Source organism: Hakea prostrata, chromosome 1 (assembly GCF_041222555.1).
Source record: "Hakea prostrata isolate BN-2017 chromosome 1, UWA_Hpros_2, whole genome shotgun sequence".
Lineage (NCBI taxonomy): Eukaryota > Viridiplantae > Streptophyta > Magnoliopsida > Proteales > Proteaceae > Hakea > Hakea prostrata.
In genome coordinates, this window is record NC_142600.1 from 25,034,148 (window position 1) to 25,047,452 (window position 13,305).

Consider the following 13,305-nt stretch of genomic DNA (forward strand, 5'->3'; position numbering starts at 1 on the left):
GGAAAAGCAAGATATGGAGATCTGGCAATTTCTCAATCTATGCAAGGCGCCATGGCAAGTAGAGAACGATTATATGTAATATAACAACAATAACTATATAACGCTACACCAGTTAATGGAGCAGTATCCATGCCCCTTTTAGAATCACAAGAGGATTGAGAATTTAAATTACTCACAAAACCAAGCCCTGCTGATAGCATTAGGTAAACGTATGAATGCCCATTAGAGAAGGGTTAATTTCTTTCCTCCAAATGTCTACTGTTGACAAGTCAGGGTCATAGCTGTGGGTGTCTACATGGGTTATGACCCACAAGACCAGATCTTTGAACATGTGTATTTCACATGTGCTTTCTATTCTTTCTAGTTTAATTGTTTCTTTTTTGCTTGTGGTTTGAATATCAAACAATATTTAGGTGGATTAGGTTACATTTTGTGCTATCGTATACTTTCTACATTTGGGAGGTTGAACGTCACCAGATCTAGGATATTTTCCAGATCTGGAAACTTAGGTTTAGTCGTCAGGTCAATTAGCTGAAGTCTTATCTTTAACACCGTTAATTAATCAGGGGTGGAATTGGAATTGCAATTGGATTTAAATCTATATAAAAACATAACCTGCGATTAGGAGAAAGAACCCAGTTGCAAGCCTTATTCTTTGGCTTGCAGGAAACTCTCTTCTTCTCCAATTCTTTCTCCTTTCTCACTCCATAGGCTGGTTACATGTCCTGAATTCTAACATCTGCCTTTCCAAAATGCAGCATAAATAGAATCTAGTTTTCTATGAGTAGTTACTTTCTATATTTGGAAGGTTGAACGTCACCAGATCTAGGATATTTCCAGATCTGGAAACTTAGGTTTAGTCCTAAGGTTATTTTTCTGAAGTCTTTCTTTAATGCCGTTCATTAATCAGGGGTGGAATTGGTATTGCAATTGCATTTAAATCTATATAAAAACATAACCTGCGATTAGGAGAAAGAACCCAGGTGCAAGCCTTCTGCTTTGGCTTGCAGGAAACTCTCTTCTTCTCTTCTTCTTCTTCTCCAATTCTTTCTCCTTTCTCACTCCTTAGGCTGGTTACATGTTGTGAATTCTAACATCTGCCTTTCCAAAATGCAGAGTAAATAGAATCAAGTTTTCTATGAGTAGTATCCAAAAAGAAAACATGACATCACATATGTAGGAATGGATTGCAAAAACAGATTTTATGAGGATTGTTCTACCAGCTTATGACAAAATTGGACTTCCCAACAACATAGCCTGGGGTGAACTCGTTAAATCAAAGAAGATAAAGCAGCAGTGTTTGATTAAGCAATAGATAAAGGAGTGCCAGAATATTTGGTCTGGTTGACCAAACTCCATTAGGAGAAGTAGTCTCTTGCATCTGGAGATTATCCGGTAATGCACTGTAACCTCCATGCTTCATCCCAGTCCAGGTGAAGAGGCCAGAAAGATGAGTCAAAGATACCTACAGGAGTAACGCTGCCTACGCCTTAATGCTGAGGAGAATATCAACAGCCAAAGAAACTGGATTGTCTGCTGCTGACTGTGGTAATGAGACAAAAGATGGCAAAGGAAGGCTAGGATCCTGAATCTCAAAACCAACCATTAGTTGATCCAAGCATTCTGCTTTTTGGTGGATTATATGAAGCATTTTCAGAAATAGTGTTGGCAGCACCATCATCCACGGGAAAGTCCTTTTGCAAGTTTATTTATATTTCATCAATAATCATCCTCAAAGAATTAGAAAGCACATCAGTTGAAAGCTGGACTTTGGTGAGGACCTAGTAGTAGTCTACTTGACTAAGGGAATGAGCCTTGTGCCTCAGTAGAGTACCATAGATTTGGGTTACTGACAGGGACTCTGCTAAGGCAGCCAGCTGAAGCCCAGCAAATCACAAGATTCACAAGAAATATAAACGTAATATCCCTCATCTGTCTAGGAAAAGTAGAAACATAATTGGTTTTAGCGAGAGCAAAATAGCCACGTTCAGAAGTAAAAATTGGAACGTTGGGATTCCCAATGGGAGTATCTATCAGAATGCCTATAAAAATGAGAATAGAAGAGCCACCTAAGTATGCACATAGCTTACAATTATTTGCAACCACAGATAACTTCACTAACTAATGTACATATACATTTAATACAGATGCTGACTAAGAATTTATGGATTCTCAGCCATGAAAATTTGAGCTTGGAGCATTACTGATTTGATATTTAGTGCCTTAAGAAACAATCATAGGAGTTCACGGAAAATCCAATTAATATATTGAAATACATAAGACTCAAAAATACAGGCTCAGTTTGTCTCTGTGCAGGAATTGAGGAATATAATTCCGACATCGAAACTAAGTTGTGCCTTTTTGGAGAATCAACTGCACATAAAGCATTCATAATAGTTACAAAGCTTTGGCTATCTAGACACTACATTATACGTTGGTCCAGGATGCAGAAGGTTTGTCTGATATTCTCCTTTTCTCTAGCTAATCAAACACGGCGCAGTGTAACAGCAAAGTGTAGTGGCTCAGAAACTCACCTGCATTTCTACATCACCAAAAATCCTGGTCTTTTCTGTCCTTGGGTGCATCCAAGTCCTCATCCACCAGCTTAGCCAACACCTCCTAAATTTCAATTGCTCAAAAGTTTAATCCACAAACTTTTGATCTTTATTGACTTCCAACTTGTATAATCAATAGAAAGACATCCTTGATTCTTGAAGCAACTGTCTGAACAGAATTCCCAAGTGAAGTATAGAAGCCATTATCCATCTCAATTCTCACTTCCTGATTTTAACCTGCAAACCTTCTCTGGATGGAATATGACCAGAAAAGTATCCCAATCCATCAAAGTTTCATCTTTTGTGATTTCATTGTGGGTTCAGAAATTGGATCCAAATTGGCCAAGATGCCTTTTGATCTCCACAGATTTGCCAGCATCAAACCAATGACTCCATGAACCACTTGATGTTTCTCAGATCTTCTTTTGAGTTCGTGTAGCTCTGTGGCTTGAACAACTTCCATAGTCCAACGGGATGTCTGATTTTAACTTCAGTCTCAGCTGAGAATCTGCCATAAATCTTTTCACACTCAGGGTATGGCTTGACATACAAGTCATAGAACCTACGTCTACTGGACTTTATCAGAGTTTCCAACCCCACCTCTCTACCAAGCCCACCAATTGATCTCAGATACTCAATTACACTGTAGCGAGGAACTATCTGCTTCTCAAAATTGACACCCAAGTATTGTGGGACTTCAGTCAAGCAACATGGACTAAATCCAATCCTTTCTCTTAGAAATTTTATCTTCTTCTCAATGTCCTCTAATTCATAAGTGATTGACCTGGGCTCTCTCTGCAAAACCTTAATAGCATCTCTACGGATCAATCCATGTTGGCATAGGCAATCCACTCTCAATTTTACTTCAATGCAAGCTCTGAAAATACCCTTAGTCTGAATTTTCTCCATAATCGGTAACCTACATTTCAAAGTCCGGAGCAGTTCAAGACATCGAGAAAGCTCTCCAAATTCCACATTGAGAATTTGAGGGTCTCTTATGACCTCCCTTCTTATCTCATCCATCCTAAAACCCAAGTCTTTAAACTCCCTAAACAGAGGGATTAATCTACCCTCGACAGAAAATCCTAAAAGTCCTGGAAATGAATGGCAGATCCTATCAAGTTCATCCCTCCTAATCCCAATTTCCTCAAGGAAGTCAATTCTCTGCCTAAACTCACATTCATTCATTACAATCACTCTGGGAATATCCTCCAAAACCCTACTCATGGTCTCATCACGGAAACCCATAGCCTTCATAACTTGTAAACTGCTGCGCAGATCAACTGTCGCTAACTGAAACCTCATTGAGTGCTCAAGAACGTTTCGAATCGCCAACTGAGATATTGAAAACTCCAAATCCGAAAACCAAACCTCCCATTTCCTTAAAAACTCTAGTTCCAGAATAGCAGGACAGGTAGATATAATCGATACAAGGTGATTTTGAGATAACCTAAACGATAGGAGAATACCCAGGGACTTCTCCACATCTGACAAACTGAAGTTCAGAAGAAATCGATTTTTGCCGAGGAATCCATGCAGCTCCGATGCTGGAAAGCCATACCTTTGCAATAGATTGGCTAGTGAAATCAGTTGTCTGTACTGAGAACCTTGTGAGAATTCTGGACCCACTTTGACCGAATTTTCAAGAGTACGTGAGAAAGAACTTTGCTGATATGTGTAAGCCGAAATGCTCCTGAAACTCGATCGGAATGGAAGAAAGCCACCGTATAATCTGTTCAGAGTCCTAATCGCCATTCTCTAAAGCTCAGAACTTTTTTGAATCCGATAGTCTGCAAAGACCCCAAAAGGTTGGAAGCGACATCAAACTGTCGAGGTTAAGCAGAGGTCCGTAGAATACCAGTTGTTGGCTTATGTTTAGAATTTCTCATGATTTTGAGGTGCCTAAACATTATTAATAATTAAAATTTACTTCAAATTAAATCGCCTTGATAATTGTTGTTTTGTTTATTTTTTTGGTAAGGTACTTGATGGAAACATGTTTCTACAAGGATCATTTGAACCTACATTTTGAAAAAGAAGAATATTAGCAAAAAAGATTCATTGTCTCTCTATGATTCAGTTGCTAAAGAAAAACTGGAAGAATTGGATTTCTTTGATATTGAAGAGGACAACCTTTTCGAAGAAAAACTTGCAAATGACTTCTGAAAACAAATTTCCATAGTTGAAAGTAAATATCTTATCATATTTTCTACATGATTGAACAAGAACATTATAGTTTGGTTTTAAAGTTCAATATTAAGTAAATTGTATAGTCTGTATGTTTTTTAGTATTTTGTATCAGAACTAGATTTTCCCTCTATTTGGAATTATTTTTGAAATTTCTATGCATGATGTGATGATTCATGGTATAACTGATCTTAAAATTTCAATGTTTGATCTGTTAATCTATAGTAGAAGTTGTTTTAGAAATTTTTGGGGAATTTTTCATGTCAATTAGAAGTACTAGATGTTGAAAATTTTTAATTTGAGACTTTTTGGATCCTATCTCTAACAACGGAAGGCAATTTTCCGTCCAAACAATGCATTGTCTAGTATAAGGTGGAGCGTCGTCACCTGAAGATGCACCTTTTGAACTAGACAGCGCACCCTATCACTATGAGTACATCACAAAGATCAAGCTGATCAGTTCGTCTACCAAAAGGTGAGTCGTCTGGTTCAGCTGGCAATCAAAGTAGTGGCTGTTTTTTCCTTGTTTTAAGCTCAAAGACATGCATTTTTCTTTTTGCTGTTTTAAGGTTTGAAATGTCATATTAAAGGATATATTCAAATAATTTGGATTAGCCACAACATTTTTATTATGAAACATATGTTTGTATAGAGTAATTAATCTTTAGATTAGATGAATGAAAATGACATTGAATTATAGTTGTGCATGGGGATATGATATCTTGCCAACTAAAAATATTGTTTCTTCATGTATGATTAGGATAAAATAGGAAGTTGTCATAATTTCTTAAGTAGCCCATAAGTATTGAAAATTTTCAATAATTTTTTAGTTTCATCAATTTTTTAAATAAAATCATTATATGTAAGATCTTTGCCCACAATGAGGTTTTATGATATGTGATTTTAAACATTTGTATTAGTGTACATTGGTAGACTAATAATTATATTTGATGGGTATGTCTCTAAAATTGTTATAGTAAGAATACTTATTGATTCCTTTGCACTAGAACAAAAAATTATCTGATCATGATGTTCCTATACTTACTATGAGCGACTATCCTAGTTAGAAAGAGTCTATTCTACTGGACTTGGGCTACTGTGACCTGAACTATGCCACTCATAGGCAATGCCTATGGTACCTACAGAATCAAGTACTAATGCAGAGTTGAATTGTATGAACGGTGGGAGCGATCCAATCTTTGAGTATAATGTTCATCAAGTCTTGCATTATGCCTAGTATTTTCAGGTCCATTCTTGAATGTGAGAAGGTCAATGACTTTTAGACGTCATTGAGGCTCAATTCCTGAACTCTGACAAGGCAGTGGGTACGTGGTATGCTCATTAGTAGGTTGGCTTCAGCCAGGCTCATGACTGTGAGATGGGTGCGGGAGCACATTATGTAGATCAGAGATATCTTTGCCCAACTCAAGACACTGAAGAGGGTGATTTCTAATGACTTTATTGTACATTTCATCTTGTAGACTCTTCCTCATCACTATGCCCCATTTAAGATCTCCTATAACACACTTAAGTAGATATGCAGTCAATGAGTGTCTGACCATGTGTGTTCAGGAGGACAAGCATCTATTGCAGGAGATGGGAGAGTCTATGAATATGGCTAGTGGTCCTAGTTCGAACCAACCAACTTATAGTAAGAAGTGGAAGGGAATAGGAAAGCTACACACTGTCAAGCCTACCATGAAGAAGGACAATCTTAAGTGTTTTTTTTCTGTAAGAAGAAGGGGCATATGAGAAAGGATTGTCCTAAGAGGCAGACATGGATGGAGAAGCCTCGTAATCATGTTTCTCTTGTGTGTTTTGAATCTAATATTTGTGTTTCACATAATGACCAGTGGATTGATTCTAGTTCTACAACCCATGTGTCTAATACCTTGCGGGGTTCTCAATCGAAAAACCGGTGGGAAGTAAATGTTGCATCTATTCTGGGAACTAGATGCCTTCTAGAGTTGAATCTGTTGGAACAATCAAATTAATGTTAAACTCAGGACATATTTTGCTTTTAAACCAGAATTTTTATATTCATGGTTTTTTCAGGAATTTAATTTTTGTATCTAAACTAGTACCTGTGGGATACAATTTTAACTTTGTTATGAATTCATTTCAGTTATTTAAGAATTTTGGTGTAGTTGGTTGTGGTACCATGATTGATGGTGTATTTAAAATTATATTGAATGATATTTTATATAGTTTAACTACTTCCCAGGATACAATAGGTATTAAATGTAGTATTGTTAGTGAAACATCTTCACTCTTGTAGCATAAGATGTCATGTAACAACCCCCGTATTTTTAACCTAGGATCCGTATTGCAGGTCCGAGAACTCGAAGGTCTAGCCGAGTAAATTTGTGGAGTGTCCAGATAGAAGTCCATGATCCATACTTTGAACCCATGGATTTGGATTCTCTTGATGAAGAGCCTGCCTTGCTGGGTATTTGGACTACTGGAAGGCAAGTGATGTCTGGAGATGTCCGGAATGAAGGTAAGACCTCCCCCATGTGTTCATTGGGGTTAGGTTGTACTTGGACATCAACCCCCTAAGCAAAGCACCCTTCTATAGCAATATACTAGGGGGCAGTTGCTAGTGGCGGTTGATTAGACCAAGCGACCGCCTAGTCCTGGTTGCGGGGTTTTGCCCTATTTGCCCCCAAACTTCTATAAATAGCAACCCTCATTTATTTTACTAATATTATATTCGGGATTGTTATTTTTGGTGGTTAGGCGGCTGTGGAGACGTGCTGGAAGGTGATCTGAAGTGCTGTTAGTGTTCCAGAAGCTTCTACTGTCTTTTATAGCTGATCTGGTTGAGGTAAGTGATTCCCTGTTCACCCATACTCTACCTTTAGCTATGATTAAAGTAGATTATTTTTCCTCTTTGGTTGTTCATGATCCTTCTATTACAGTACCTACCTTTTTAATGATCTTGATGAGATCATGTCCGAAAACGAAACCCTGCTTTCATGAAAAGGGCTGATCTAATCAAGGGAAGGATTCTGGATAACCAAATTGATGTCAATTGTTAGGTTTCGTATTACCCTTGATTGTAGGAGTGTTAGATTTGAAATTCAGACTATGATCATTAAAAAATCGGAGTGAAAACGAATAATCAAAAGCCTGAGTTTTGGATTGAAACTCACTGTTTTTGGGGCGGTACTAGTGGCGGTCACTCAGACCAAGCGACCGGCTGGTTTCCAGTGACCAAGTGACTTTTGGATTTGGTCTGATTTGATTCATTCGACTTACATATTATTGTAACCTTGTTTATAGGTGTCCTCTATTTCCAATAAAAGTCTTATAATTGTTTTTGGTTTGCAATTCAGAGGAATTCTACTTATTTACAGGTAAGGACATACAATCCTATCTTTATGTAATGACTTGAACATGCTAGTCTAGTGTCTGTCATTACTGTTCTTTCATTTCATATACTGTTGTAACCTTGTTTAACATGCTGATCTTATTATATGCTTGTTGTTTGTATTGTCTTTACATATACTTTATCAATTATGAATGTGATATGATGATGGTTGATGGTTTGTGGTTTTGATGGAAGGGGTATTCCATTGGGATATCTTGGCTTGAGATATCAGAGGGCTGTTGTGAAATCTAGCCCAAACCTAACCATGACACCCTATTTGTTTTGGGATAAAGAAAGGCTTGTTTAATGTTAGACCTTGATGTTGGACTTTAATTTCAATGTTACTATCTTTGAAAGCCTTAGAAAGTCATGTCAGACCTTTCCCTTAGGGTGGATCCATGTCCCGAAGTGAAGGAAGAGGTCTCTATGGGCCCTCTCTATAGAAGACATGGTATTTGACCCGAAACCCTTGGATATGGTTGATGGTGCTCCATACTTGGATGCATTGCCAGTGATTGTTTAGAATCTGCACATCAAAGAGGGGTGAATTATTTGAAGTACCTAATAAACTCCTATGCTCAATCCAAAAGTATTCCTGGAAACTAGACTTCTTGATGGACTTGTAGGAGAAAACCCCACTCAATTTGACCCCGTATAGCCCTCTAAATCCCTGTTCGAAGTTGTTGAACTATTTCTAATTTTTCTGCTGAACTGTCTTTGGTCGATCCTCCTTGGTCGATGCCATCGACCAAGAGCATCGACCAAAGCTTCCCAGACTCGAGTTAATGATTCCTTTGGAATATTCCCTATCCTATTCATGCTAGCCTCGTGTTTTGAGCCCTATTCTAATCACTACCACACCTAAGAACGTGGAGAAGGTTCCCCAAAGCTCCTTCTTGACATTGGTGAAGAAGATTCCACCCAAATCATTGTCAATCATTGTTCTTTGTCTCCATCACCAATTACAAGGTATGATTCATCACTCTCACTCTCTATTCTATTCTTTTCTATTCCCTTTCTTGCTGTTGAAACCTTGGAGTTGATGCTGCAACCTTGCAACCATCACTCCAAGCATTCACTCTTGCTTAACCTATGATCCTCTCCCATGTCCATTGATGCTATGCTCTCATCTCAAGCCTTGCATATGCATTCCTTTGATTCTCTTCTTAACTTCATACATTCTTATCCTAAACTGAGGTATATAGTGTGCTATGTCTATGTTTATTACTAGCATATGATTCTAACCAAATTCCTATAAGTTCCCCTAGCTAATTCATGCATTTCCAATGCAAATGCATTTGATTTCAATCCATGCTATGATTCTTGTCTATAGAACTTAGTAGTCCAATTTGGGGCTTTCTATTTAGACCTTTAGATTGTATTAATTCCTTGATTAGTAGTGTTCTTATACTGTTGATATGGAGAAAATATAATCAAACCGAGTTCGCCCTTGGTTTGACCCTTGACCCCGGTCGGGAAGAAAGAAACCGACTCGCTTCCGAGTGACCCGGGTTCAAAAGATAGCTTGCTGAGGAAGTAAACTAACTCAGTCAACAAGAATGCCCGAATCCATGATAATCGAAGTGGATGAATCATCAAGGAGACGGTTGACAACACCTACGGAAGATATTGATCGTGATTATATGGATAATGACCATATAACGATCATATTTATCAAAGGAGTTATCTATTAGCCAAACCATAAACGGATCTATCATTAACGGATCTATTCGTTAAAATCTGACGACTATCCGAAGAAGGCTCAAATACATCCAATGATGGAGATTCGAAGGTACACACTATATACGACATAACCTGCCCACAAGGTAGGGGGAGGGATGTATACAATCTGAATCGTATTCTCAATATTCATTCTTTTGCTCTGTGCTCAAGCAGAGCCGTTTATGATCAGTTCATCAACTGACTTAGCCTTCGGAGGTGGACTCCCAACCCCAGCGGTCGGGCCACATCTGACGTTCGTTTTTGCAGGTCATCCACAAGAGATCTAAGGGCTGAGTAGATTTTGGACGCATCATTTGGCACCGTTTGTGGGAAGCACTTCAGAAAGCCATGGTTAATAGATTAGCAGCAGCAGCTGCAGCGGCCCAGCGAGAAGCTGGCATTCAACTCCCAAGAGGAAATAATCCATAAGATATCCCTGAGGGAAGTCGACCTCATGAAGTACGGGAAGATGGTTGTCAGGGAGGTAATAATCCTCCTGCTCTACTCCAGTACCAGCTAGATAAACTGAAACTCCAGCTATTGGAGGTGAATCAGATGCTTCGTACGTTGACCAGGAAAGTGGTGGCGCCGCAAGCACCTGATCAACGCGAAGCAGGAAGGCGCATAATACAGAGGGAGGAAATATTGACTTCACTCCTGCCAAGACGTTCTCCACAAAGGGAGCTAAGATTGATCGATGACCAGAATGTCTGTTAGAATTTTCGGGAAGGCGCTCGGAGACAAGATAGGGAACCTAGGAGAACGGGAGAACTCCCTAAAAGAGATGAGCGGTTTGAAGGACCGCAAGGAAGCACAACTCATTCAACGACAAAGTTGGGTGCAGGAGTGCGGACTCACTCAACTATCAGGCGCGCGGTTCGGGATAACGATCGTATCATCGGTGATCGATCAACGCATATCAGTCAAGAATTGGCCAATATCAATCAAAGACTCGGACAATTGGCAAAAGGGAGAATAACTGATGATATTTATTCGGTTATTCGAAAGACTTTGTTTGCTGAAGCCATAGCCGGATATCAATTTCCTCATAATTTCCGGTTGCCAACCTTTTCCACGTTCGACGGTTCAGGAGATCCCATCGCTCACATCAGTTACTACCAGCAGACAATGGCTGTTGTGGGTAATTCAGATGAAATCCTTTGTAGAGTATTTGGTTCATCTTTGACCGGAGATGCACATAAGTGGTTTTCAAATCTCCCGTCAGGAAGGATCGTGGACTTCGAGGAGTTGGCGCGAAAATTCATCGGAGGGTTCCAAAGTGGAATCCAGATAAAAAAGACCGAGGAGACCTTGTTTACTATCAGACAAGGGAAAAGTGAATTGATTCGAGAATATCTGAAAAGATTTAACAGGGTCACAATGGAGATAGAAAATCTAGATGAACAGGTAGCTAAAACTGCTTTGTTCACTGGACTCACTAACTGGCGACTCTTGGAGTTACTACTTCAAGATATGCTACCACCTATGCTGAACTGGTGCAAAGGTGTCAGAAGCAAGCGGAGGTAACAGAGATCCTGGATGCGCGCCACAGAGACATCAAGGCCTCTACAATAGAACAGAAGGCCCCTGAGAACAAGCAGAGGCCGAAGAAAAATGTTCGTGATCAAGTTGGAAAGCCTCGCCAGGCATGGCGGCAAAGGTTTCCCGACCAGAGTGAGTATACTCCATTGAATACTCCTCGGGCTGACATCTTGAACATTATCAAGAGGCATAATATCTTGAAGTGGCCACCAAAGCTTCCCACGAAACCTGGGGAGCAAGAGAGGGAGAGGTATTGCCGTTTCCACAAGGATTATGGTCATTATACCAATGATTGTAGGCACTTAAAAGCCGATATCAAAAGATTGATATCACAAAGCCACTTGTCTAGTTTCATCAGGGGGAGACGAATGGAACCACGAGACACAGGTAACAAGAGGGAACATTCGGTAAGTCCAGAACGGCTGACCGAAGCTCCTAAATCTAAGAAAGGTAAGGAAGTGATCGATGCCACTCGGTCACCCATACTGACAATATTTGGAGGTCTCGAACCTGAGTCACTCTGGAAGCTAAAGGCCAAATCCAAGTTCGTTGGAACTGGAGAAACGCAGAAGCGGAAAAGGCCGAATGGTGAGGGTTCGATCACCTTCGGTGAAGAAGATGAAAGAGGCGTTTGTTTACCTCATGATGATGCCATAGTCATCAAAGTAGAGATTGCACGCCGAGAGGTACACAGAGTGTTAGTTGACACAGGATTTGCTGCAGACCTTTTATCTTATGCATCTTATCAAAAGCTTAAAGTGGATGAAGACTTAATGGAGCCGTCATCCACGCACCTATATGGCTTTGCTGGATCGTCCGCAATAGCTGAAGGATCTGTATAGCTGGATTTATCAATTGGAAGCTTCCCTAAAGAGGCTACTGTTCGGGTAAACTTCTTGGTGGTTCGGGAACTTCCAACTTACAACGTCATTCTCGAAAGGCCATCCCTATCGAAGTTAGGTGCTATAGTTTCCACAAAGCACCTGAAGATAAAATTCCCAACCGAAATGGGAATTGGTCAGGTTTCCTCTGACCAGAGAATCTCCCGACAATGCTATGTAACGTATTTGAAAGATAAGGAGGGCCCGAGGAAGGTAACAACGTTACCAATAGAAATACGAGACGATCAGGACGAGGCAGAGATGCAAAGACCCAAGCCAGTCAAGAAGTTGGAACGAATCTAGCTGTATCATGATAATGAAAAAAGAATTACCTAAATCGGATCTGAGCAGCTAGAGGAATTCAAGAAGGAACTGAAGTTTTTTCTTCAACAAAACAATGATGTGTTCACGTGGTCTGCAGAGGATATGCCGGGAATTGATCGGCAGGTTGCAGAGCATAAACTTTGGATAGATCCAAAGGTGAAATCAGTTATTCAAAAGAGGAGAAATTTCTCCATAGAAAAGCACGAGGCCATTAAAGGCGAAGTCGAAAAATTGAAGAACTCTAGGTTTATTGAACCTGTCGAATGCCCAGTCTGGTTGGCCAACGTGGTAATGGTCAAGAAGGCAAATGGAAAGTGGAGAATGTGTACAGATTACACAGATCTCAACAAGGCTTGCCCAAAAGACTGTTATACATTGCCCAGGATAGATCTTTTAATAGATGCCACCGCAGGATATGAAACATTAAGTTTCATGGATGCATACTCGGGATACAACCAGATCCTCATGAATAAAGAGGATGAAAAGTTTACTACTTTCATCACTGATCATGAAAGCTTCTATTACAAAGTCATGTCGTTCGGCCTGAAAAATGCAGGGGCTACTTATCAGAGGGCAGTCAACAAAATATTCAAAGACCTAATCGGGAGAAACATGGAAGCATATGTTGATGATATGCTGGCAAAGAGCACTATAAGGTCAAAACATATCGAAGATTTAGCAGAGGTATTTTCAATACTCTAGAAATACCAAATGAAGTTGA

The 13,305-nt window shown here is 39.6% G+C and overlaps 1 pseudogene; it reads right to left on the reverse strand.

Annotated features, from left to right (window-relative positions):
* Positions 1-140: 140 nt before the first annotated feature.
* LOC149028446 (transcription termination factor MTERF15, mitochondrial pseudogene) lies at positions 141-4,418 on the reverse strand (annotated as a pseudogene).
* Positions 4,419-13,305: the final 8,887 nt, after the last annotated feature.